The 27,836-nt window shown below is 50.6% G+C and overlaps 1 protein-coding gene and 1 long non-coding RNA gene across 2 annotated transcripts in view; one reads left to right on the plus strand and one right to left on the minus strand.

The window, feature by feature from the left end:
- Positions 1-3,595: 3,595 nt before the first annotated feature.
- On the minus strand, positions 3,596-27,671 carry LOC311617512. Its single transcript, XR_014794112.1, has 2 exons — positions 27,630-27,671; positions 3,596-3,813 (listed from the first exon to the last, which is right to left on the minus strand). It is a non-coding gene; the product is annotated as an uncharacterized lncRNA (long non-coding RNA).
- The window catches only part of IGSF5 (immunoglobulin superfamily member 5), a 55,199-nt gene continuing 39,274 nt past the window's right edge, over positions 11,912-27,836 (plus strand). Inside the window, exon 1 of the mRNA XM_084873850.1 lies at positions 11,912-12,028. The gene's annotated coding sequence lies outside the window, so the exon portion shown is untranslated. The remainder of the gene's footprint in view (positions 12,029-27,836) is intronic.

Genomic DNA, 27,836 nt, shown 5'->3' on the forward strand with positions numbered 1-27,836 from the left:
GTGGGGACCGATCTGTGCATGGCCTGGCTGAGGAGGGTCATGGGGTGGGGAGGGAGTGAGGCAGAGAGGGGAGGAAGGAGAGAAGAGGAAGGAGAGGGGAGGAAGGAGAGAGGAGGGAAGGAAGGAGAGGGGAGGATGGAGCAGGGAGGGGAGGAAGGAGAGGGGAGGGAAGGAAGGAGAGGGAAGGGGAGGGGAGGGAGGAAGGAGAGGGGAAGGGAGGAAGGAGAGGGGAGGAGAGGACTTGGAAGGAAAGGGGAGGGGAGGAAGGAGAGGGGAAGGGAGGAAGGAGAGGGAAAGGGAGGGAGGAGAGGAACCATGACACCAGCAGTTTTCCAAATCTGAACTAGAAGGCAAGCTGGCATGGAACCGCTGATGGATTTCGAGTTAGTGCCCGGGCACTAGCACATGCCCTTCCTGCGTCCCTGCACCTCGCACCAGGCGTTCCATGCACACCTGTGTCTGCCCATGTTGGGGCCGCACCAGGTGAGGAGGGGCTGCTGCCGTTCCCATGGACACGGGGGGAAACGTGGCTTAGGGAGCGTGGGAACTGGCCCTCAGGCTCACGGCCAACAACCCTGGAGCAGGGAGTGAACTCAAGGCCATCAGAATCACCCCCCCCTGCCCCCGCACACCCCTTCCCCCCCACCCCCCTTCCCCCTGTGCGACCCAGCCCTGCCTTGGGACAGGACGCGGTGAGGAGGCTTGGATCACAGCCTCTGTCCATGCCGGAGTGTCCCCTCAACTCCTGACCCTTGTGCTCTGTAGTGCTAACGCTGGGGTGAACCCCCTGCCCCCAGCTGTGTTCTGGGTGAGCCCCTGGCAGATGCTGGCCTGCAGTGGCTGCAGCGCAGTCCCTGAGCAATGGCACCTGAACAACGGGCCAGTAGTGGCTCACCTCCGGTTCTCGTGCTGGAGGAGACTGTGTGCGGACCGCGCCGTGTGCTGGGGCAGGAAGAGAGCGAGGCCGTGCTTGCTTCCGCTGGTGCCCCCACCGTCCTCAGCCGCTGGGGCGGCAGCCTGGAGCCCGCGCTCACTTGTTCTCGCCTTCGCACCATCAGTTGCACACCTACTACACAACCAGCGTGCCCCCGTGCTGCGTGGGGGGAGATGGAAACATGGCTGCGGGAATGGTCTGCGGTCAGTCATAGGGGTCAGAGGCTTACTGACCACCGGCGTCCAGGCAGAACATCAGAGAGGGTGAGAGAAGCGGAAAGTGTCCCTTCCACGCACAGCTGGGCGTGCGCCGCTCAGTCGTCGGCACCCCTTTGCGTGGTCTGCGGGCCACGTGGGGGCGGCCAGGGGGTTCCCTCCGGCTCCCGCGCCAGCACCTGCCGCTCTGTGATGGACTGAGCACTTGGCACGTGTGGTTTCCTTTCGCGGCTGCGTGCCTCTGAACAGTGAGATGGTATTTGCCTTTTCTCAATGCCCCTCCCACTTGGAAGTACTTGTTTTCTCATGATTTAAAAATATATATATATATTTTATTGATTTTTTTACAGAGAGTAAAAGAGAGGGAGAGAGAGCTAGAAACATCGATGAGAGAGAAACATTGACCAGCTGCCTCCTGCACGCCCCCCACCGGGGATGTGCCTGCAACATGCCCTTGGCCGGAATTGAACCTGGGACCTTTCAGTCTGCAGGCTGACGCTCTATCCACTGAGCCAAACCGGTTGCTGCCTCATGATTTTTTTTAAATAATTCATTTTCAGCGTTTGCCCCAGCAGCTGACATTTTTAGCCCTTTTCCTGGCGGTGGTAACGACCAGTCAGGCCTCCTCTCTCGGTCCAGGTCCCCGGTGTGGAGCCCGGAGGGAGGGAGGAGGGAGGAGAAACGGGTCTGTTGGGTTAGCGGTGGTCTCACTAAGGGGGTCCGGCGGAAGGCTGGGCTGGATGGAGGATTACGTGAACTGTGGCCCCTCAGACACCAGCGCCCGAGCCTCTTGTAGATCGTCCTTGCCGCTTGCTTTTAGTTCTGCTTCGGTGGCACACGGTCCACACGTCTGTATGTGGACATCGGGAGACGTTCTCGTGGGCTGCGGCGTCTTCGAAGCGAACGCTCAGTTCTGCCCCCGGGAGAGGACACTGCTCCGCTCCTCCGTGCGGCGACAGATGGGAGGCTCTGTGGCTGTGGGGACTGAGAAGCACGAGTTCCTCTCCGGCTCCTGCTTTTCCGGGGAGGCAGCAGGAAGGACCGCTGCCCTCCCAACGGCCCTGAGACTGAGCCGTGAGCTGCCCCCTTCCCCTGCCCCCCAGCCCGGCGGCGTGGGGGGCACAGAGCCACGATGGGCTGCTGGGCACACGCCAGTCGGAACACGGACAAACCAAAAATTAGTTTTAAATTAACTTTAGAAATGATTCTGACTTGTCAGATCTAATCAACCTTAAATACAAGTGGAAAAAGTGAATTCCACGGCCAAATGTTTTTGGTGTCACATGGCGGTGGGGTTTTTTTTTTGTTTTGTTTTGTTTTTGAAGGAATGGTAAAAACTTCAATTTTGCCTGGAATAAGTACCACAGTGAGAAAACACTCAGGCCTGCGGCCCGGCTGACCGAGGTGGAGGGAGGAAGGAGAGAGCGGAGTTGAGGTCGGCTCGGGGGCTCTGACCTGCTGCAGATGAGGCTGGGTGTGTGTGTGGCTTGGAAGAGAAGCGGAGAGGAGATGCAGAGAGTGAGTCAGAGACCTGCCGGGACGTAGAACCAACAGGAGGGGAGAGTGAGCGCCATCGATTTTAAGGAATTGTCCCCAACAAGGGCTGATGTTGCATTCTTTAAAAAGTATATGTATACTTTTTATTGACTTCAGAGAGAGGAGAGGAGAGGGAGAGATGGAAACATCAATGATGAGAGAGAATCATTGATTGACTGCCTCCTGCACGCCCCCTACTGGGGACCAAGCTCCCAACCCAGGCATGTAGCCTGATTGGGAATTGAACCGTGACCTCCTGGTTCACATAGGCTGATGCTCAACCAGTGATCCACACCGGCCGGGCTGATGTTGCTTTCTTGAGTGTGAAGGCCGAGTTTCTATGTTGTAGTTCTGAGGACAATTCAGCCTTCGGGAAAACTCACTCTGTGCGCTGAAGGCCTTCAACGGGTTAGATGAGGCCCATCCGTGTTGTAAAGGGTAATCTGCTCGACTCTACGTCCACTCACTGAGCTGCTCCTCTTTACTGAAGGCTACTGATTTTCTGTGTATCACATGTTTAACCACCTTCACAGCAACATGTGGGCTGATGTGGACTCCACGCTGGGTCCCCCAGCCCCGCCCCGCTGACATACAGCCTGAACCATCACGGTGAGCTCGTCGTATGTGCCAACCGTGCAGTGCTGGCCAGACACCCCGGTGGATGTCACCAGGCCATGTCTGTCTAGGAAGGAGCCGGGCTGTTGGCTTGTCGGCAGGAGGTTTGCAAAGGCCAGAGTGTCCATCTTGATTTCCCTCCTCTTCCCGTTACCTCGTCAGGTGCCTGAGGCCTTGGAAGAGCTCCTTTCTCCCACTGTGTTGGTTGTTGTTACTGTCCTTAGCACGAGGGTGCCCTGGCTGGCTTCCGAGGGGAATTTCTATCTTCCTCACACTCTCCTCTTGCTTTTTTCTAAAAAAAATATTTTATTGATTTTTTTGCAGAGAGGAAGGAAGAGGGATAGAGAATTAGAAACATCGATGAGAGAGAACTATCGATCAGCTGCCTCCTGCACACCTCCTACTGGGGATGTGCCCACAATAAAGGTACATGCCCTTGACCGGAATCCAACCTGGGACCTTTCAGTCCACAGGCTGACGCTCTATCTACTGAGCCAAACCGGTTTCGGCATCCTCTTGCTTTTAATTGAATGCAGAGTCCCTGGTCTTCTCTCACAGACAGACACTGGAGTGTGGCCTGGGATGGTTCCAGTGGCTCAGAGATGAATGAGCTCTAGCATGGCTGATGCTGGTTCTTTCTGGCTGCTCCATGGAGACGTTTGCCTCTAAGAAGATTCTGGAAGCGCTGGTGCCTACCTTTCATCAGACGTGGGGCAGCCGGAGAATCACAGGGGGTCCCGGTCTGGCCTCTGCCAGGGATGTGCCCGGTGGCCGCAGACCAGTCTTCCCCGATCTCTGGCTCCAAGTTCCCCTGCAGATCTGGCTTGGCCATCAAGCTCTAATACTTCTACCTCCGGAGCCATCAGGGTGGGTCATTCCTGCCAGACGCTCACGCCCGTGGGATCTGGCCTGAGTCGGTGTGTGTGACCATCTGTCCAAGGGCTTACAGGCACAGGTGACAGGCGGTCAGACACAATCAGCCTTAGATCCGAGTGGGAAAATGAATTCCAGAGCCAAGGGTATCCGGTGTCACGCTGCTTTGTATTACCCCTTTGTTGTTCTACCTCCCTCTGCTGGCTTAAGAAGTTGGTGTCTGACGCCAGCAGAGCGTGGATGGCCCGGTCCGGAGACCCGGCTATGTACATGCTCCGGGGAGGTCAGTGCCCGGCCAGGGTCTCAGGATCCCGGCCTCCAGTCCCCACACAGAGATGAGCCAAAGAGGTGGCGATGCCCTTAGTTAAGTTGTGCTTTGGAAAATACCAGATTGGGGAGAACGGCCGAGTTTACACCTGGTCAGATAAGAAAGCAGGGAAAATCCAGCATGACTAGAAATCACTTAATGCCAACCAAGGGGGTGGGTGTTGTGGTCAGATTTTGTTTTTCCTGAGAGGCAGTAAATAAAAGTAAATGTTTATATTACTGAATGATACTTGAATATATATTTTTTTCCCTGTATTTCAGAGAGATCTACTAGACTCATGTCATATTTTGGGAATAGGCATATGTATTTATGATTTATTAATAATTGTATACATATTTAATAAAAATTAAATTACTAAAACAGCATAATGTTCTTACATTGGTTACTTTTTAAAAAAAAATATATTTTATTGATTTTTGTACAGAGAGGAAGGGAGAGAGATAGAGAGCTAGAAACATCAATGAGAGTGAGTCATCGATCAGCTGCCTCTTGCACACCCCCTACAGGGGATATGCACGCAACCAAGGTACATGCCCTTGACCGGAATCGAACCCGGGGCCCTTCAGTCCCCAAGCCGACGCTCTATCCATTGAGCCAAACCGGTCCTGGCACATTGGTTACTTTTAAGTTATAGCTAGATGTGATAAACTTGTGCTCTTCCTGAAAATTTGGCGATGTACGGACTACACTGGACAATATTATTTTTTTTACAGGATGTTTTCTTTTTTCTTTTTATTTATTAAAAATATCTTTATTGTTGAAAGTATTACAGATATCCCTCTTTCCCCCTCCCATTGTCCCCTTCCTCCCAGTTCCCGCCCCACCCCAGGCCTTCACCACCCTATTGTCTGAGTCCATAGGTAATGCATATGTGCATCAGGCCTCTGCTATGCATATAAGATCTTTGGTTAATCTCTCCGCCACCCCCTCCCTTCTGAGAATCGTCAGTCTATTCCATGTTTCCACGTCTCAGATTCTATATTATTTATCAGTTTATCTTGTTCATTTATTTTGATTTTTGGATTCAATTGTTGAAAGATATGTATTTATTACCATTTTGTTGTTCATATTTTTGTCTCTTTCCTGGGAAGAATTGGACTCCAGGCCAATTGGCTGTGAGAATCAGGTGCATCTACAATGGAAGAGCTGATGTGCAGGGATTCCCCTATGGAGCAGGCCTCGCTTCAGTGGGGCTTTGGTGCTCACTGAGTCTGCTCTTTGAGAGTGTACCTTGTGGATGGGTAGAATTGTAATCTGGTATGCTCTGAAGCTATCCACCAGGTGACTGGCTCTGGGACCTTCCAGGAGGTGCAAAGTCAGCCATGGCCTGGGGCCTACAGAAGGTTGGCTGCTATTTTTATTGGGTGAAGAAGTGCCTGGGCGAGGCCCAGCTGTGAGGCAACGTAGGCTGGTGCTAGTGCTGGGTACTGGGCCTTTTATTGATAGGTTTGGGGCACGCTGATTCCAGCTGCTGCTTGTTTAAGAGATTTTTAGCAAAACTGTGAATCCTTAGCCAGGACAGGCCATTCCTATGGAAAAGCAGCTGCAAACAGGTTTGGTGGGGCTGAGAATTGGATGGGATGGGTCTCAGGGAATCACAAGGGTGGAGCGAACAGTGTAGGAAACACCGGTGGAAACGCAGATATGGCTGCCAGCCAGCTCTGTGACAAGGAGGTTCCAGCACAGAAACAATGATCTCTAAGTACCCCTGCCTGGGAGAAAACCACCCTGAGTTCCTGCTCCAATGCCAGACAGCCCAGGTTCCCCTTGTATGACCTCAGAACCACTGTCTGGTGCTGGAGCTCAGAGGAAGCAGAACTGTGTAGGTTCTTGTGCCGGCACTTTAAGAGGAACACCTGGGATTCCAGCAGCTTCTGTGTCACTCAGCCATAATCCCCACTGGTTTTTACAGCCTGAAGTTATGGGGACTTATCTTCCCAGCTCTGGAACCCTGGGCTGGGGGTCTGGAGTGGGGCTGGGATCCCTGCTTCTCACGGGAGCTTTGGCGATATTCTTCCCCATTCAGGATACACCACACGGGGGTGTCGGGCCAGCCCGTTTTGTGCCTCTACCCCTCCTACCAGTCTCAATGCACTTTCTTCTTTACTTCTCTAGTTGTAGGACTTCCATTCAGCCAGGTTTCAGGTGGTTCTGAATGATGGTTTGCTCTGTATTTTAGTTGGAATTTCGATGTGGTTGTGGGAGGTGGCGAGTACTGGTGTTTACTTCCGCCGCCATCCTGGCTCTCTTAAATGATGTTTTCTATACTTATTTGTGTGTTTGGGAAACTATTTTTAACATTCGACTTTGATATGTTTAGGAAAATATCGATATGTTGAACAACCTTGACGTACTTCCTTTGTAAGAGACAGAAACTTCTTGTTTCGTTTGGACTTTTAAAGTCAAGTCCGACTCTTGCAGGGTCTTTAAGGGTCAGGGTGAGGAGGGGGTCGGGGGAGGGGGGAGGCATCCCGCGGGAATTACACAGCCAGGGCATTATTATTGCAGGCGTCCTTTGGCATTTTCTTTCTCTCAGGTATATTTATATTTTCGAGAAGCTATTCTTTCAGTTTAAGGAAATCAAGCCTTGTGGACAGATACGATTGTACCTTTAGAATCTTCATGCTAACTCATCTCTGAGGCATAGATTGGATCCCTGATCTTTCAAAGTGTCATATAAATAAAAAATAAAAATGATTGACACGGGTGTGTTTTCTTTGACTTGAGCTTGTATTTGCCACAATGCTTGTGATGCTGTGAACCTGGAAATCACCACTTACCCACACTCCCTGCAGGTTGCACCCCAGACGGTCTCAAACAAAACAAAAGTTGGGGGGCAGAGAGGGGATGCAGGGGTGTGTGTGTGTGTGTGTGTGTGTGTGTGTGTGGCGGCATGGGATGCCTGGAGGTGAGTAGAGAAGGGAAAGTCTTCTCAGGATGAATGACCTGCTCCTCCCTGTAGCCAGGCCTTGTCCCATCAGAGGCCCATCCTGCCCCACCTGTCCTTTCTACTTCCCCTCTCAGACTCCTCTCCCACCATTCTTTTCCTCCGTCCCATCTGCAGCTCTAGTCTAGAACATTCTAGAACATTCTCACAGCACACCAGCATACTCTCATGTTCCTGTCAGAGACAATTTTCTAGATGCTCCTCCTTTGCTAGTACTGTCCCCTTCTTTTCCCCCTTAATACTAAATCTTCTCCAAAGACAGCCTTCCCACCGGTGCCCAGAGGGGCAGGAGGAGACCAGAGCCCGTGTCACGGAGGCCACGGAGAGGGAGCAAAAAGAGGGAGAAGGTGGCCAGCAGAGCAAACGTGTCTCACGTTCACAGAAAAGGGGACCCGAGGCTGCTCAGCTCCAAGGGTGTCACGAAGCACTTGGAAGAGCCCTTTGGTGGCAAAGGGAGAGGGATCCTGAGGGAGGTGAGGAATGGCATGCACCAAAGGCAGGGAGTGGAGCCAGTGCCATTTCTTGTCCCTCTTGTCCAGTTTGGGCAGACGTGTGTGTGCCCAGGATGTCAGTGGTTGGCTGGTTGTGAGTGAGAGACCAGGGATCTCGGGGAAGGTTGAGGGTGCTGACATTCAGTCTCAGTCTGGGTGCTGGGAGGTGGGTGGGGAGAGACATTCACGTGTACTTGTCCTCAGAATCCCGGGTGAATGACAGGAGACTGGAAGCAATCCAGATGGCCATCAAGAGCTTGGCTCCCTTGAACCAAATGGCCCGTCTCCACAACAGGTCACTCTGGAGAAGGGAAAAGGAATGGGGACGATTTCTCTCTATTGATATGGGCTGATGTCCAGGATCTGTTGTTAGGAGAAAAACACATGGTGCAGACCAATGTTTGCTACTTCTCATGTAAATATACCTGCTTGCTGGTATTTTCAAAAAGACTAAAAGGACACACAAAAGGAATAGTAATGTTATCCAAAGGGAGAGGGGTGGCGAGGTTTCCACAAATGTATTTAGTGTATAGCTTCATTTTTGAACCATGCAAATGTCTTACATAATTTAACAAATTTAATCAAAGTAAGATTAAAAAGCAGCTCCTAAAAATGGAAAGAAATGGACTCTACCCCTATCGAGTTGTAGCAGAACCACACAGAAAAAAATTTTCCTTGGTGACTTTAAAAGTCAATAGTTTGACTCTACATCCCTAGGAAAAAATGTTCTAGGAATCAAAACAAGAGCAAATAAATCTTAAACTCCATTTGGTACTTTTACTGTTGTTAGGGATATTCATATTGTTATTATGGAAGTATTCTATGCTTATTAATGCAAGGCAAATACATAATTATTATCCTGTATTAAGAAGCAAGATTTCAAGTATAAAACAGATAAACGCATAAAATAAAATGAGTTAAATAAAAACCCTATAACATTATGTTTGAATGGGAAATATCAGAATGGTCTTATATTTCCGAGCTCTGTCCATCACAAAGGCCGAGAAGCAATGACAGCCAGATTGTGGCTTCTACTACAATTTCCCTGCCCCGGCCAGCGGGACAGCAACATGGGAGCAAGGAGACACCTGGAAGGGAATGAGGGAGGACAGGAGACACGGAGAAATGGAGGCAAGACAGGGTTCTGATCAAGCCTCAAATTTTATATATATGTACACAGGTTGTAGGGGGAAGTTGCCGCGGAGACATTCCAGGCCAGGGAAGGTTGTGTATCAGCAGGATGTGTCTGCAGGGGAGGATACAGCAGAGATTCTCTGGGGCGGGGCCAGTTATCACAACAGGTGTGCCTTGCTCAATGGCCAGATATGCTGCTAGGCATTTAGATTGTTTCTAGTTAACTGCCACACCGCAGCTTGTCACCTGAGTTCTGGTAAGTCAGAAACTCAGTGTCTAAGATGGAGGTGTGTTTTAAGATGTAGCCACTAATTCTTTTTCGGCTCCCGACATTTCCCCACAAAAAAAATCAGAGTTCCTCGAAAAGAACAACTGATTTATAGTCTGGAGCAGAAAATGAGCAAAATGAGGCCCACCCTGCTATGCCAGAAAGCAGCAAAGCTGTGGAAGGGACAGCACAGCGGGGACCACGGGGTGCTAGAGGGCAGAGAAAGGTCATAGGCCAAGGAACCCAGGTGGCAAGCAACTTAGTAGAAAAATCTCAATTGGAACCTCACCCAAATGAGGTTGGTGGTGTGTGTTGGCGACCTTTTGAAATGGTTACCATTTCAAAAGGTCGCCAACACAGTTTGTAAGTGGCCGAGGGCTCAGTGAGCCACGGAGTAGTACTGATACAGTAACAGAGGGCACAGTTGAGTTAGCTGATCATGAAACTGTGTGTGTGTTTCCTCCACAGAATCCTGGACTATCACAGCGAGCAGTGTGTATGCAAGTGAATATTTTTTCTCTACAGCCTGACACCAAGATATTTTACTTTCTTATTAGAGAATTTTATTGCCATTAAAAAATGGCTTGGCCTTAGCCAGTTTAGCTCAGTGAATAAAGCGTCGGCCTGCAGACTGAAGGGTCCCAGGTTCGATTTTGGTCAAGGGCACATGCCTGGGTTGCAGGCTCAGTCCCCAGTAGGGGGTGTGTAGGAGGCAGCCAATTAATGATTCTCTCTCATCATTGATGTTTCTATATCTCTCTCTCTCTCTCCCTTTATCTCTATAAAAATCAATAAAAATATATTAAAAAAAATGTCTTGGCAGCCCTGGCTGGTGTGGCTCTCAGTAAGCATATCCTCGGGTGAGGATTGAAAAAAAGAAAAAACGGCTTGGCAGACTAAAATGAATAGAAGCTAAGCAATATTTGTAGCATCTGAGGATTATAACAATGGGACAAAATAATATAACTGGATTGGGAAGATAAGAATGTGTATTAAAAATTCATGTCATCAGCAGGGTAGCTGACAGCTGTCCTCCCAGGGAGCTGTGCTGGCCCATCTCACTGACCCCTCAGGGCACCAGAAGAGGCAGGTGACTCACAATCCTTGCTTCACACAAGGAAATCTTTTCAGTCAGCTTTGATTTACAACCTCCGCTAAGACCTTTAAAAACAAGGTAAACAAGGAGGACATTTTCTCCCAGCAATGCAGTAAAATAATGCAATACACCGACAATAAATGTGTTTGTGGATGGAGTCTCCTCTCAGGCTGGCTGACTATGAGGCTCACCCCCAACCACGTCATGTGAGCTGTTGTGAGGATGCTGCCAGAACAGAACAGAACAGAAGACAACACTACACAACACAACACAGCAAGAAACAAAAGAAACAAAACCAAACCATGAACAACACCCCTACAACAACCACAAAAGCAACACCAGAGGAGAGAGAACTGGGAAAGAGAAAAGAGAGCAAGAATGATAGAGGAAAAGAAAGAAATAAGAGGAGGGGAAAAGGGGGAAGAAAAAGGAATATGAAGGGACAGAGACGAAATAAAGAAAATAAGAATAAAGAATAGGGGAAGGAAAATAGTGGAAAAGGAGAAAAATATTTGGAAAAGAAATAGAGGCGGAAGCAGATACACCCAAAATAAGAAAAGGCAGAAAGATGAAAAAGCAGGAGAGAAAAAAAAAAAGTAGGAAAAGGGAAGAGAAAAATTAGATATCTGAAGAAACAATAGAGATTAAAATAATCACAAATCAATAAAGTAGATTTGAGAAGGCAAACAAACAAAAAACAGGGAAGAGAAGGAAAAAAGTGAGCTCCATTTGGATCCCGCTCCTCTGAGGAGGTGCTCTGTCTGGTCTGCCACTTCTGGGCTTCCCAGGAGGTGTGTAGGCGCTAACCACTGTCAGGCACTGTCCTGCTTTGGCTCGCAGCTGCCAGCCTGAAGCAGCAACAAATCCAGGTCTGTGTCTGTCTCCCCAGGACTTGGCTGCACACGGGAGGGGCCAAGCTACTCCCCAAAGCTGGTCTGTTAGCAGCTGGGGGCCTAGGGCCGGATCCCCAGGCTCCTCGGCTCTGCCTCTGTCCCCCTCCACCGCCAGCCCCTGTCAGTCTTAATCACTGGGAGGCCTGCCTCTGAGAGGACCTGAGATGTATGGGGAGTCTAGACCTCAGGTTCTCCCGGGAGGAGGTGCTGTTTAGATTCCAGGGAAGGTGGTAGGTGATGCTCCCTGCCCGGAGTTACTCCCCTGCCCCGGAGTTACTCCCCTGCCAGTGGCCCGGTGACCGGGCTGGCTGCCTGGAGTCTCTATCAGCTCTCCCGTCGGGGGAAGCACCAGCCAGGCTCCCAGGATGGGGGTGGCCCAGCCCCAGTGCAGTCCCTGCCGCCTCCGGAGACTGTCCAAACCAGTGGGTTTGGCCTTCACTGCCCTCTTCTCTGCAAAGGTCACGCTGCGGGTGTGGCCGGCAGGCTCCGGAGGGCAGGGTGGGAGGGCTTATCCTTTTCCAGAGTGGTGGCTTCCGGGAGCAGGCGGTGCCTCTCGGGGGCGAGGATGGCCATTTCGGCTTGGGGGGTGCAACCGAATGAATGAGGACTCCGGCTGCTGCTCCTGCCTCCCCCAGTGCTGCCCCCCGGCCTCTTCTTAGGCGCCCCGAGTCCCTGGCCTCCCTCCACCGAAGCCTCGGGTGAGTAGCTGCAACCAACACCTGTGCTCTGGGTTTCAAAACAACCTCCTTTACCCCCTACCCCCCCAAAAGAACCCCAAAACCCCCAAACCCCTGAGGCTCTCTGTCAGGCCAGCTCCAGCCTCCCTGGCGGCCAGCAGCCCTACCGAGGGGCCTTGATCTTCCCAGGGAGACACCCCTCCCACAGCCAAGAGCCCCCTTCTCTCCGGCTGCCGCCTGTGGAAGCGGGACCGGCCCCTCTCTCCACCTCGCCCTTCCTACTGGTCTCCAGTGTTCCCACGTGTTCGGTTGATCCTTCTTGGTCCGTCTCCTCGGCTGGACCTCAGTTGGTTCTTCCGAGTGCATGTCCCCCAGTTTAGGTTTACTCCCAGCCTGGCCTGGGAGGAGGCGAGAGAGGTCTGCTTATTGTCTACGTGATGTGTCACCTTTGTGGATTTGCGGATATTGTTGGGTAATGTTTTTAATGAGTTGCTGGATCCGATTTGCTATGATTTTGTTGAGGATTTTAGCATCTATGTGCACCAGGGATATTGGCCTGTCATTCCCTTTCTCTGTGGCACCTTTATCTGGTCTTGGAATTAGGCGAATGCTGGCTTCATAGAAAGAGCTTGGAAGTGTTCCTTCTTCTTGGGTGTTTTTTTTTTTTTTTTTTTAAATAGTTTGGGAACTAGCAGGTGTTAGTTGTTCAGTGAATGTTTGGTAAAACTCTCCTGTGAAGCCGTCTGGACCAGGACTTTTGTTTTCCTGGGAGGTTTTTTAAATTTTGTTTTATTTCTGCTTCAATTTCATCAGTAGTTATCGGCCTATTCCGGTTTTCTGATTCTTCCCGGTTGAGTTTTGGAAGATTGTATTTTCCCAGCCCGTCGGAATAGAGTTGTTGATAGTATTTTCTTACAATCCTTTGTCTTTCTGTGGGGTCAGTTGTTACTTCACCTCTTTCGTTTCTGATTTTCTTTATTTGGGTCCTCTTTGCTTCTTGATGAGTCTGGCTAAAAGTTCATCAATCTTGTTTATCTTTTCAAAGATCCAGCTCTTGGCTTCATTGATTTTTTTTTTTTTTTTTTTTTTTTTTAGTCTTTATGTCATTTATTTCTGCTCTGATCTTAATTATTTCCTTCCTTCTGCTTGCCCTAAGTTTTTATTATTGTTCTCTTTTTAATTCTTTAAGTTGTAGGATTAGATAATTTATTAGCGTTCCCTGTTTTGTGAGGTGGGCTTGTTCTGCTATGAATGTCCCTCTCAGGACGGCTCTCACTGTGTCCCATAGATTTTGGGTGGTCGTGTGTTCATTTTCATGTTTCCAGGAAGTCTTTGATTTCTTCCTTGATCTCTTTGGTAACCCATTCATTTTTTAATAACATGTTATTTAGTCTCCATGTATTTGAATGTTTATGTGTGTTTTGCTGTAGTTGATTTTTAATTTCATGCCATTGTGATCTGAGAAGACACTTGATATGATTTCAGCCTTCTTGAACTTGTAGAGGCTTGTTTTGTGTCCTAACATGTGGTCGATCTTTGAGAATGACGCATGTGACTTGAGAAGAATGCGTATTCTGTAGCTTTAGGGTAAAATGTTCTATAAATGTCCATTAAATCCACCTGATCCAGTGTGTCTTTTAGAGTCACCGTTTCCTTGTTAATTTTTTTGTCTAGAACAGTGGTTGGCAAACTCATTAGTCAACAGAGCCAAATATCAACAGTACAATGATTGAAATTTCTTTGGAGAGCCAAATTTTTTAAACTTAAACTTCTTCTAACGCCACTTCTTCAACACAGACTTGCCCGGACCGGGGTATTTTGTGGAAGAGCCACACTCCAGGGGCCAAAGAGCCGCATGTGGCTTGCGAGCCACAGTTTGCCGACCACCGATCTAGATCTATCCAGTGAAACCAGTGGGGTGTTAAAGCCCTCTCCTATGACTGTATTGCTGTCCATCTCTCCCTTAAACTCCTTCGGAAGTTTTCTTTATGGATTGAGGTGCTCCTATATTGGGTGCATATATGTTGACCAGGGCTATATTCTCTTGTTGGATCAATTCCTTTAGTATTTTGTAGTGACCTTCTGGTGATGGCCTTCATTTCGAAGTCTATTTTGTCAGATATGAGTATTGATACCCCAGCTTTTTTTGTTTGTTTGTTTGTTTCCATTTGCATGGAAATTTCCCCCATCCCTTCACTCTCTTCCTGTGTGAGTCTTCTGTTCTGAGGTGGGCCTCTTGTAGACAGCATACATTTGGGTCATGTTCTTTATTACTGCTATGCCATTCTTCATTTCTGACTGGCCCATTTTCATAATTTCTGTATCTTTTCTCATGCTGTTGAGTATCCTGGAATAAGGATACATTTTTTTTTAATCTCCATTTCATTGAGCTCTTCTGGAGAATTCTCTTGTTCTTTCATTTGAGGGTTTTGTTTTTGTCCCCCAGTTTGGCTGCCTGATTGGGTTTGTTTCTATGTATTCGGTAGATCTGCTATGACTCCGGAGGTTCTTTTCGGAGGTTCTCGGTAGTGCTAGGTGCTGTTTGTGACTGGCCCTGAGCACCCCATGTGGAGCCATCAGCAATCCACAGCCTGTGACTCTGCTGGGGCTGGAGGCCTTTGGAAAGGACTAAGATGCTATCAAGGCCTGCTTTCCCAGTCCCAGGTCCAGAAGCAGATAAGGCAGAGACTCAAAGCCTCCAGAGATCCGCCTCTGCCCTCAAGCTGGTGGTTATTCTGAGCCTCTGAATGAGCCTCAGGCTATGACCACAGCAAAGCGTAGTCCCCTCAGTTGGGGTCAGAGGTTTTCCAAAAGCTTCCTGGATGGTCAAACTCTGCCCGAGAAAGAGTTCTGCATCGAGGGGGAATGACTCAGCACTGAAACCGGAGCCCCGCCTTCTGAGCTCCCACCCCAGAGCCCTCACCCTGGCTTCTCCTCACACAGCTCCAGTCCGCTCTGCCCTCCCTCCGCTGGAGCCAAAGGTGAGTGGCTGCACCGGGAATTTTGTGCGTTGGCCCTTTAAGAGGGTGCCTGCATTTCCAGCCATCTCTCCCTGGCAGACAGCAGCCCTGCTGCTTTTCACAGCCAGATGTTCTGTGGGCACCTTTCTCAGTTCTGGTACTCTGGGCTGGGGGGCCCAGCGTGGGGTGCAGACCCCAGAGTTCTCAGTGGGACCCCCACCCCCCAGCTGAAATCATCCCCCCAAAACTTCAGCTGCTGTCTGTGGGCGCCTGGCCAGCCCTCTTGCACGCTGGGACTTCCTACTAGTCTCTATGCCACCTCCACTTTGCATCCTCGGCTCTCAGGGTTCTCTCCGGTGAGTCTGCAGTTGATCATGTAGAACGGTTTTTCTGTACTTTAGTTGTAACTCCAGTTTGGCCCTCAGAGAGTGTCAGTGTAGCTTCCACCTCATAGGCTGTCATTTTGGAACCCCACCGAGTCCTTTTTAAGTAAATGCAAGTGATCATACAAAGCCACGCATCTGTCGTACTTCCTGGTCAATGATGGGATGCCCTTTTCTTAAGAGCAAGCAAAAGGCAATCATATCCTCTCTCACTGCTTCAATTCCACAAACTGCTGAGGTGCCACGTTCCAGTCTGGACGGAGGCCCACGAGAGGAACTCCCCCAGGGAATATGCTCCCAGGCAGGAAAAGGACAAGAACTGTGATTTCATTCATATGTGCAACAAATGAACAAACAAAGCAAACAAACAAAAAAACAAGCTCATCGATACAGACAACAGGATGATGTCTCCCAGGGTTAGGGGGAAGACGAAGAGGGGAGAAGGGGTCAAATATAAAGTGACAGAAGGGGACTAGCCTTTGGGTGGTGAACACACAATAGCGTATACAGATGTCAGATGATAATGCTGTACACCTGAAACTTATATAATGCCAACAATGTTATCCCAATACACTTAATACAAATTAAAAAAAATTAAGGAAAGACATTAGAAAACACAGAAAATACAAAGGACTTAAATTATCCCTCAATTTATCATGCATTACATTATAGTTACCATTGCTGAGCAATATATTCAGTGCAATGCAATGATTTTCAGGGAGTTTTCTCTAGACTATGCTAGTATGTAAACCCAGATATAATGACCATAATTGCATGATATAATGTTATCTCAGATATTAAAAAACCCCCCAAAAACTAATGAAAATTTGAAAATTTTAGGGAAAGGCTGTACAGCAAAACCAATTTTGGCCACCATAGGTTGAATGACCCTGGTTTCAGTCTTCCCACGTGGCTCAGGGCTGAGCCGCTTCCTTTGTTGTCTCATTCATACACCCAAACTATGAGGGTGTCTCTCTTCACCAAGAAGACATTTAAAACTAGAACGTTAGAAAGGCTGGCCAACATGCCCCTGTTAGTACACAGGAGAGCTCAGATGCAGATGCAGGACGAACTTCAAAACCTACTCTCTCGCCGAAACCGGTTTGGCTCAGTGGTAGAGCGTCGGTCTGCAGACTGAAAGGTCCCAGGTTCGATTCCGGTCAAGGGCATGTACCTTGGTTGCGGGCACATCCCCGGTAGGGGGTGTGCAAGAGGCAGCTGGTCGATGTTTCTCTCTCATCGACGTTTCTAGCTCTCTATCTCTCTCCCTTCCTCTCTGTAAAATATCAATAAAACATATTTAAAAAAACAAAAACAAAAAAAAACCCTACTCTCTCTCCTGGTGCGTCTGCCTCGGAGCAGCTCATGGTCCGAACCATCAGAGACCAGAGGGAGCACAGCCACCTCAGGGTGATGCTGGCCTACAACCAGGGAGGCATCGGGTGTCTCAGCAGATGGCGGCTCTGGTGGATGACATGTGATCCCCGGAATCTCCTTCTTATTCAAGACGCTAAGACCCATGGGAATGAAATGCCACCCTGGGAGGCGGGAGAAGGGAATTAAGCCCTGGTGGATGTAGTTTTACCCAGATGTAACCAAGATGACACTAAATTATCAATGACTATTCTGATAATTATAATGAGGAGGCGTCGGGGAGAGCTTGAGATAGAAATGAAATCCAGACATAACAAACCAATAAAAATAAGGAACGATACCTCTGCGGCTCACCTAAGCTTTGCGGATTGAGACACTGGTGCTTTGAGGGCTCTAGCTAAATGCCAGGCTCTGTGCTGAATAATTTATGCTGATGAGGCCATTTAATAATAACAGCCTAATGGGTTGTCGATGATGATTGTTTTAGACCAACTCAACTAGTAAATGGGGGAATCAGGTGTGTGTGGGATTTCTAAGGTTCATTTCCCTTTGTTTTGAACGATGGAGAAACAAAAAGTAGAATCAGATAGGTATCGAACTACTTTAGTTTATTCACTGGCTGCTGCGGTTGAGAGAATGTGTTTTGGGCTCGAGCCTGAACTTTCATTTTCATGCTCCTTCATCCATTACTTCTTTGAAGTCTAGACTTCATCCACCTCTCCCAAGTCTAGACCTTGCCAAAGGTTATTATCCTCCGGAGATCCCTGAGATGGAGATTTCTATGCAGAGAATGAATGGGGGCGTTATAGGAAGCTGACTCATCTATGAACTAATCCTAGCCTTTTACCTCCTCTTGGGCAGGTAATAAGGGGCCAAAGGAATGAACTGAAGGAGAAATGCTGAAATACTAGTAACAGAGGGTCAATGCCCTGAGGGTAGGCCACTTACTGGTGCAACTCACGTGCACATTCTGGTCCTCTGGTGCCTCCTCGGCAGGTTCTACTTCTGTTGTGAGTTATTTGCTGATTGCTTGTCTGACCTTATGAGTTTACAGGTCTGGACAAATCCAGGCCATGATGGGCGGTTACCCCTGCATGGTCATGTGGTGTCCATGGTCAGCGATTCGGTCTCTGTCAGGACCCAGGGCCAGGCAAACACTGTATTTCAAGCAGTGTATATTTCTCGGCTGCTGTTGGCCTGCTCTTGCTCTAGAGTCCCAGGGGTCGGCACTGGGCCTCTCCTGCTGGGGCTTGTCCCAGTGGCTCCTGGTGTAATTCCCACGGCAGATGTATGGAGGTCTACCAGCCAGTGCGGGCCAAGCAACCGGCCCACGGCCCCACAGCCTGGACCGACCGCACGCCCTTTCCTCTCTGGGCTTCCCTGAGGGGTGGCACCTGTGTGTCACACAGCAGACGTGGTGGGCAATGGTTTCCACCATTGGAATGTGCTACCTCCAGAACCCGGAGTGGTCCCTAGGCCTGTCCTCCTTCTCAGAGGCAGGAGGCATAAGATGCACTTCTTTGTGGACCGTTGGGCCCTTACAGATGTATTGATGCCCTGAATCCCATAGCTTTTGTCTCCCACCTTCTGAGCACAAATGTCTTACAAAGACCTCCAGCATACTGGCCACTTTCATCCAGTCACTGCTTAACGTGCCCTCTATATAGCGAGTAGTCCAATGTGCTGTTCCCAGCAATGTCAGATGGTCCAGGTCTTCTCAGATTATATTATAACACAGGGCAGGAGAACTAATACAGCCCTGGGAAGAGTATAAATAAATACCGTTATCCACCCCATCTATAATAATAAAAGCATAATATGCTAATTAGACCATATGTCCTTCCGGATGTCCTTCCGGACAAGCCAGGGCTGTGAGGGAAGTCGGGGTCCCAGGTGTCAGAGGAAAGCTGGTGCCAGCAGCTGGGGAATGGAAGGCCTACTCTTGCATGAATTTCATGCATCAGGATAAACTGCTTCTGATCCCCTTTCCTGATAAAGTTGGACAATCATGCATCCATCAAACCAGTGGCCGCGTGCCATGTCTGTGCTAATTGGCTTTGGAAAAGAGACAGCGTCTGCCACAACAGCTGTATTCAGGGCTACTGTCTGGTTGAGTTTGCAGGAGTTCACCTTTCCCTTTCCAAACTACTATGAATTGGAAGGGGCCCAGTTGGTGAATGAAATGGGGGAGGTGATAGAATCTACCGCCCCCTCAGTGGCCTTTAAAGGCCTGTACTTTTTCTTTGGGAATGGTTTTTTATAATTTATTGTGTAGACTGGAATCCAGTTTCATGTTTCACTTGGCCTTCCCTACTGTGATGGTTCTAGCCATAGGCCAAGGAACCCAAGTGTGATGGACCAGTGTCCTGGGCTGCCACACACACAACCACAGCTGGGGCCCACACAACGGAAGTCTATGGTCTCAGTCCTGGAGGCTGGAAGTTCATGGTCAAGGTGTCAGGAGGGCTGGTTCCTCCTGAGGCTGTGAGGGAGAATCTGCCCCATCCTCTCCCCCAGCTCCTGCTGGTTGCTGGCTGTCTTGGGATTCCTTGGCAGTAGAAGCATCACCCCATCTCTGCCTTCATCGTCACATGGCATTCTACATGTGTGTTCTGGTGTCCAAATCTCTCTCTCTCTCTCTCTAAGGACAACAGTCCTATTAAATTAGGGCCCATCCCAGCGACCCCATTCTAACTAATTCCATTTGCAGCACCCCATTGCCAAACAAGGTCACATTCAGAGACACAGGGGATCGGGACTTCAACATAAGAATTTTGAAGGAAACACCATTCACCCGATACATGTGGGCTTTGTCATCCACCACGTCCGTCTGTTCTAGTTACACCGTTCTAGTGACCCCGGGGAGCGTGTGGATCTGCTGGACCGGGGCCACGCCTGCCTTTGTCACCAACCCCAGTCTATCCTCGTTCCCACACGAGCACCTGATGGCCCTTGAATGCCTGGTCCTAACACTGACAGGTGTCCCCTTTCCTCCCTGCGCAGCCACCACCGAGTGCCCAGGTGTCCTGGTGGGGAATGCCTGGGAATAATTACCAGGCACATGTGCTGTGTGTAGAGTTCCTTCCTCCTGAGAGCCCAGTGTCCCCTGCAGTCAGTGGCTTCAGCCTGAGAACTGGTTCAGGTGCAGAAGCTGGGCCTCCAGGGGGGACGGAGGCAGGACAGGCCTGGGGAACTGAGCAACAGCAAGGTGCTGGGAGCAGAGGCCTCACCAACCCCAGCTGTTGAGGTGGAGTGGGCCCTCAGGGGTGTCCTGAATTGAGGTCTGGGCTGGGGCCTTTGTCTCACCTTGGGGGCATTGGTATGGCTGCCCTTGGGAGGGGAGCAAGGCAGCTCCCTTTGGCCGAGGGCCATTCCAGGGAACACGCTAACCTGCGAGTCATGCAGGCAACACTCCTGGCAGCTGGGGCCCTGGAGACCACCCCAGCCTCCACAGTGGGCCTCCGTGGGGAGGAGGCATGTGTACAGTGCAGCGCAGGTACCAACCAGCCTGGGGAAGGAGCCTGCTCTGTCTGTGTCCTGACAGTCCCCACGCCCATGCCTACTTCCCAGGAAAACATTCAAGGTCCCAGGGCCAGCCTGAGCCCCAGGCCAGGTTTGCTTCCCCAAGAGGACAGGACCGTGAAGACAGCACAGATGCCCTGGCGTGAGGCCATTCTGAGAGTGTGTGAAGGGGCAGCACTCTGCTGGGTGCTCCTCCCCATGGTTCTGCCTAGATCTCTGACCTCCCTGGGGCAGGACTGCGAGAGGTGCATGGAGAGAGCGCCCCCTGGTGGAGCATTTCCCCGAGGCCACCTTGTGCACTCCGGAGCAAGCAGGCCTCAGCCAGAGATAGGCCCCTGGGTTCTGCACAGCTTTGCTGGTGGGTGTGGTTATCCAGCACCCATCCTACTTCTTCTTTTTAAAACATTCTTTATTGTTTAAATTCTTAAAAACAGGGAATCTCCTGAAAAAGTACTTTTCCCCGTGTGTGTGTGTGTGTGTGTGTGTGTGTGTGTGTGTGTCTAGGGAGTCCAGCTGTCTGCCAGCTCTCGGCAGACACTCCCTGAGACTTTAACCTGGAGAGGAATCATCCACGGAGGGAACGGGGTGGTGGGGGGGGCGCGCATTCATGCCACGGGTGGGGCCTGTGTCACGGAGGAGAAGCCCTGCTGTGGAGACACCAGGGTCTGGTCCTGCTGCCAAGCCCAGTTCTCAGCTCCATCGTTCTTGGAGCTGCCCTGCACCCCCACATTTTGCTGGGGGAGGTGCTGTTTGTGGCCAAAGGTCCTGAACTGGTCTGATTCAGTGCAGCTGAGGTGTGGCCCCGAGTTGTGGGCTCCAACCACGGCTCCGGGCACAGGACCTGAGCGAGCCCGTGGGCTGCGAGCCCCTTTGAGCTGTGTTGCCGTCCTGACTGCCCTGTGTTTCCTGTTCATTTAGGCTCCATACCGTGTGGCTGAGGACTTACTGATGAGAGGGGTGGGGCACGGTGAGGCAAGTTTTCTGAAAAGGGACAGATTCAGATGGAGGCAGGAGTCCTTAGGCCTAAATAACCCTTTCTTAGGAAACTTCCTGTTTTGGTGATAAATCTAGATTTCCCTTTTCCTTTTTTTAAAAAATCTTTATTGGATTTTCCTTTTTCTTCTTCTTTTTTTTTTTTTTAAAAAAAAATATTTTATTGATTTTTTACAGAGAGTAAGGGAGAGAGAGAGAGAGAAACATCGATGAGAGAGTCATTGATCAGCTGCCTCTTGCACACCCCCCACTGGGAATGTGCCCCCAACCAAGGTACATGCCCTTGACCGGAATTGAACCCGGGACCCTTCAGTCCCCAAGACGATGCTCTATCCATTGAGCCAAACTGGTTTCGGGGGATTTCCCTTTTTCTTATAAAGATTGTGCTTTGGGAGTCAATACCAGGAAGCATCAGTGTTGACCACAGACACTTAAAGTGGGTCCTCCGTCTCCTTGCAGTTTCTCAGCTGCCCCTGGGACGTGATTGCTGATAATCCGATAATGCTAGAGATTTATTATGGCCACGACTGCATTTTGTACTGACAATGCACACATTTGGTTAGCATGGGAAATTTTCTTTTTTGTTAAACTTCTTTCTTTCTTTTTTGAGAAATATCAATTTATTGTTCCACTTCTTTATGCATTCGTTGGTTGATTCTTGTCTGTGCCCGGGCTGGGGCTGGAGCCCGTAATCTTGCTGCATGAGGACAATGCCCTCACCGCTGCGCACCCGGCCAGGGTTTGGTAGGTTTCAATAAGCAAACAGAACGCAGTGGTTGAAGTGCTTCTTTTCCTCTTCTGTTTTGCTGACGGGCATTTGTTGAAGTGCTTTTTTATTTTTTTGGTGTGTCTTATTCAGGAAACTGAAAAATAAATGATTTAGTGTGTTTTTGTGTGCATGGGCCTGGAAAAATACTTTTGTCTTTGACCAGTTTGTTGCTTGGTGGATGCTATTTCCTGGACACTGGGTCTTAAAAGCCCCTGTGAATGTGTTTTTTCCTTCTTCACTAGCAGGGGAAAATAAAACCCTTTATTTTCATATTGAGGATGGGATCAGCAAAGGCGGAGCTGGTCATTCTCTCTTTTAAGACCTACAGTTGATGATTCCTGGTGCTTTTGTGTTTAACTGGCTTTCATTATTTCAACTTCCGTAAAGTTCTGTCTAAGCTACTGGAGGTCCATATATTGACCTTTTAAATAAACTAGTCCATTCATAGATTCATTCATTCTCCATGGAGCACTTACCTATGGGTGCTTTTGTTTTAGATGCTAAAGATACTTTAAAAAATATTTTATTGATTTTTTTACAGAGAGGAAGAGAGAGGGATAGAAAGTTAGAAACATCAATGAGAATCATTGATCAGCTGCCTCATGCACACCCCTACTGGGGATGTGCCCGCAACCAAGGTACGTGCCCTTGACCAGAATCAAACCTGAGACCCTTCAGTGTGCAGGCCGGTGCTCTATCCACTGAGCCACACAGGTTTTGGATAAAGATACTTTGTAAACAAATAAGAAAAGAGATTTCCAAACTTGTAGAGTATAAACAATGTCCTGGCTAATTTTAGCTTGAATTATGAAAGTAGAAAAATAATTTTATTTTATTCAAGAAGAAAATATGGCTGAAGAATAATCACTCATAGATTTTATAATTAGTATGATTAATGGTCTTTTTTGTGTGTTCCAATTTTAGGGTGAGCATTCGTAGAATTACTGACTCATCCAGTATCCCAGAATAAGATGAAGTGTGTGTGTGTGTGTGTGTGTGTGTGGTCTGTGGGGAGGGAACCAACTTCAGCATGTTATTAAAATAAAGTTTTATGTGCAAGTCTTTCTTACTCAGTTTATTGCCCTGCAGTGCCATCTGGCGGTCGATAAGAAGGAAACCATTTCCATTGTCACTCAGATAATTGGAATAGAACCGTTTCATCTTGTACCTGGGATGAACGTGTCATGTATTACCCACACATCAATAGTTTGGATGTAAAAAGGAAACCTATGAAGGACTTCCCAGAGCAACAGGCATAAAGTCAGACTGTCAAAGTCAGACTGGCAAACCTACACTAGATACCAGAGTAATAATTATACTGAGCATTTCTATGATGCACTGATGCTTCCCATCTGTCATTCATAAAATAAACACAGTACACAAATGAAAGGTACATGTAATGTCATCCTCATTTTATTGGTGAAGACCTGGGGCATGAAAGTTTTCCAGGTAAAATATAGGGCGTTCGGTTAATTTCAGATAACCAACACATATTTTTTCGGTACAGTAGGTCCTTGGGTTACATCAGAGATCCGTTCCTACGGCGCGACTTACCGCAGTTTTCTCCGTAAGTGGGAGCCCTCCTCCATAAAGCACCTCTGTCGCTCACATGGAGCGTACACACAGCGGTAATGATGTGAGACAGTAAAAAAAAGTTAAAGAAAACAATTCCTGACCTTTACGTGTGGTAAATAAATAATAAAAACCATAAAGCACATATGTACCTATGTCAAAATGACGGAACCTCTTTTTAAATAAATAAATGGGAGATGGCGACGTAACCATGAAACGATGTACGTTGAGTCCAGCGTAAGCCGAGGGCTGCCTGTAGGTCCGGAATGTTCACATAAACAATGAATAATTTGTAGCAGAAGTAGATCCCAGGCGATATTTGAGACATTTTCATACTAGGTGGTCTGTTTTTGTTTCCTTCCCCCTAAGTCTAGCCACCCTCGCTCGGAGGTGAGGTGCAATCACACAGACAGTAAGGATGGAGCCGGTGTGGACAGCAGCTCAGGCTCAGAACGCAGCTCAGGCTGAGCTTGGGGACCGAGGTCTCCTCCTGACGAGGCGCACCTTTGGGGGAGAGGGGGAAGGCGGGCGGGGAGGAGGGAGGCAGGAGCCGAGCATTGCCCTGTGCTTCTGCTGTCTCTGTGGCGTGGACTGCGCAGCGTGTGGAAGTGTGGACTGTCATTATGAACAGCATGTTTATTTCAAGAGAGTGAACCTCACAGAATTTTAGGGCAGAAAGTGCAGTTGGGCAAACAGAACAGAGGCCTAGAAGGTGCTGGAAGGTTCTCCCATGGGTAAAGCAGAGATGCCAGCTTGGAACCTGGGGCGCCGTGCAGTGGGTGTAGTGCTTGGAGCGGCACACACTGTGAGCATGGGGAGCACTGGGGACTAAGCGGGCTCCATGCTCACCCCCCCACCGGCACCGAGACTGGGGCGCAGACATGGGCGCACACCGAGGCCCTCCAGCCAGGGCCCGGCGTCGGTGGCAGCTTGGCCTCGGTGGCCTGGCGTGGGTCTGTGGCCCTGAGCTGGGCCTGAGTTGGGGCCCCGCTTCTAAGACCAAGTTTGGCCGGTTGTCCACGTCATAAATGCAGGGGCGTGATTTTCCCACAAACCAGCAGGGTATTCGGAGGACGCTAGGTGACTCCCAGAAGTCACGGACAGAGCTGGTCTCAGGCACAGCCAGAGCCCCACGCCTGCCCCCTCGCTGCCCCCCACGCCTCCTGCCCCCCTGGGTGCTGCCCCTCTGTGCACAGCCTCCAGCCCTGGGAGAAGACTGACGTGTCCTTTCGGTCTCACGTCGGGGAACTCTCACCGCCCCCTCCCAGTCTGCACCCACCTCTGGGCCAGCCCGCTGTGGCCTGACGAGCAAGGTGGTGAGAAGCAATGGCCGGTCCACAGCAGCCCCGGGCGGGGGGTGAGGCAGCTCCGGGGGGGGGGGGGGGCGGGGGGAGAGATGTGGGGCGGATGGAAGCCTCCTGATGTGTGGCTTCTGACGGGCTTGTCTCCAGGGTGCTCTGACTCTGCAGGGCCCGTGGGTGATGGCCCTTCACCTGGCTGGTCCCTGAGGAGGCCACAGGCCACCTGCCTTTGGAGCGTGGTTTCTCTCGGGCCCCGCCTGGCCACTAGGTGGCGACAGACCTTGGAGGATGGGCTGGGCCATTTGGGTGTCCCATGCTCTGGGACATCAGGGCCCCGAGTCCTGCAGAGGGGACATCCGGGGGACTGGATCGTCAGGCACGTCCCAGGCAGGAATGCAGCAGACTCTTCCGGGCTGCAGGGTGGGGCCCCTGCAGGAGCTGCCGGAGGAGCTTGGGGGGGGGGGGTGGGGGGAGAGGCGCAGGAAGCCTGCAGGGCTGCGGGGAGGGCCTCCTTGGGGCTCTGCCCTATGGGGAGGTCACAGCGTGGCTCCTAGGCCAAGACCAGGCGCTCACTGTGGGGGATCCGTCCTGGGGGAACGGTCTCCAAGGAAACGGGTTTCTGGGTGAATTAATGATAAGGTAGCTGTCTCCTCACTGAACATGGGCGGGGGAGGGGGTGGGTGGGCGGGGCCCTGATTCTGTGCCAGACGCCGGTGTCATCGGTGACAGAGCTGATGGTGTCACTCAGACCAGAGGCCACGTTTCAGGGGCTTCCGGGACCTGAACACGATGCTCCCCTGGACCGCGGGCTCCAGGTGGGGGGCTGGGGCAGCAGGAAGGCAGGCCGGGCTCCCGGTGCTGCGAGGCCACAGGGTGGCTGCTTTGTGGCTCTGTGTTCCTCTCTCTCCTCTCTCCCCCCCCCCCTTCTCCTCTTCACTTCTATGATGACACCCTCCTTCCCCCCCCAGCTCCCAGGCTGTCACCTCCTCCTCAGGTGGCACCAGAGACTAACCAGAGTCCTGGGTTAAATCCTAAGACCCAGGAATGGGCTCTGGTCGCCCATCTAGGTCCGGCCCCCGCTGCCAGCTGCCGTTCTGGGCAGAGGGCAGGCCACCAGGGTCAGAGATGGCGGCCAGGGACCAGGAAGGACGTGGACTTGGGAGGCCCCTCTGTGGGGTGGAGAGTAGGTTGCATAAGGAACGTGTGGTCCAGGAGATGCCTCCAAACGCACATTCCGGAAGCTGGTGGCTCAAGCCCAGGCCCAGGCAAGCTCCTCCTTCTGGCCCCTGGGAGGACACCTTCCCTTGCTGCACAGAAGCACAGATGCCAGGGGGCAGGGGGTCCTGGGAGCTCAGAGAGGCGAAGCCACTTGCCCAGGGACACGCAGCAGGATTTTGGTTTCTCTTGGGAATCCTTTGTTCCAGGCGCCTCCTCTTGACACACCCAGGCTCGGCAGCCAAGGGGCAGGTCTTAGCATCTCTGTGCACAGAAGAGAAAGCCAGTGGGTGAAAGATCCCCGATCCACATCCTTCCTCACTCCCTGGGACCCAGACTTTGCCCAGTCAATCTTGAATTCCCCTAATGGCATCTAGCTTTTATCTATGAATCCGAATGTGTTGGTGAATGTTTGGTTTGGCTGCTATAGAGACCAAAACAACAGTAGCTTAGACAAAGGAGAAATTTATTTCCCTCTACGAGAGCCTAGATGCAGGCTCACCCTCTTTGGAGAAGCTTCCAGGCTCGATTGCTCCTGTCTTTCTCCGTTCTGCCCCCTCTGGGTGTGCTTTACTCTCCAGCCGGCAGGAAGGTGGCGGGGGCTGAGGGGGTGGGGAGAGAAGAATTGCTCTTCAAGGGCAGAATCTATTCCTGCTGCCCTCACCACAGTTTGCCCCATGGCCATGCCTAGCCCAGGGTTGAGGGAGGACCAGGAGGTGCCCTCTGCATTGGTGCCCAGCTAAAGAGTGGGATTCTGTGGCCATAGAAGATGGCGAAATGGATATTGGGGGACACCAGCAGCTGTTCACGGGCACTGTTTGCATGGTGTACTGTATCAGCTTTGCTGGGAATAGAAAGACAGACACGTGGTCGCCTCAGAATTCAGATGAGGGGACCACAAAGGTAAAGTTTCATTCACAGGTAGAAGTCTCCAATGTGGTCCATGGAATGACTAATTACAGTAATGGGGGGTGTGGATACCCCAGGAGAGCCAGCCAGCAGGTTCTGGCCTGAAGATCCCACCAAACAAAGACTCAAACGGAAGGGGGATGTGACGATAATATTAAGCCAGCGCAGGCTGCAAATGCAGATCTCCGTGCATGTGATAAAAACCCAAAGAACCCATGCCTGACTGCAGTTTGGAAGGAGACACACCCGGCGAGTGGGCACATGAGAGGCACTGGACCAGCAAAAGCTAACTGGGCAGCCGCATTCTCAATGACGGGGCGAGGCCAGCAGCACTGGTGTTGGGCGTCTGGGGCAGTGGAATGAAGGACCACCCGAGTGCCTTAGAGGGCACGGTCTCAGTTCTGGGGCCAGAGGCAAGGCGTCAGGGCAGCGCAGGGCATGCGCCCTCTGAGGCCTGCGGGAGAGGGTGCGTCCTGCCTCCCCCAGCTCCTGGTGGCCCAGACAGTCCTTGGCTGATGGCTGATTTCAGACTCGGTCTCCGTCTTCACGTGGCCTCCCCCGCGGTCTTTCCCCCTTGTCTTCCTCTGTGCCTGTGGCTAGGTCCAAATACTTCCTCTTTAAAACAAAATTTATTTTTATTGATTTCAGAGAGGAAGGGAGAGGGAGACAGAGATAGAAACATCAGCGATGAAAGAGAATCATTGATTGATTGCCTTTTGCATGTCCCCCTACTGGGAATCGAATCCACAATCTGGGCATGACCTCTGACCGGGAATCGAACCGTGACCTGCTGGTTCATAGGTCGATGCTCACTCAACCACTGAGCCACCC

Source organism: Pipistrellus hanaki (genome assembly GCF_964339955.1).
Source record: "Pipistrellus hanaki genome assembly, chromosome: 2".
Lineage (NCBI taxonomy): Eukaryota > Metazoa > Chordata > Mammalia > Chiroptera > Vespertilionidae > Pipistrellus > Pipistrellus hanaki.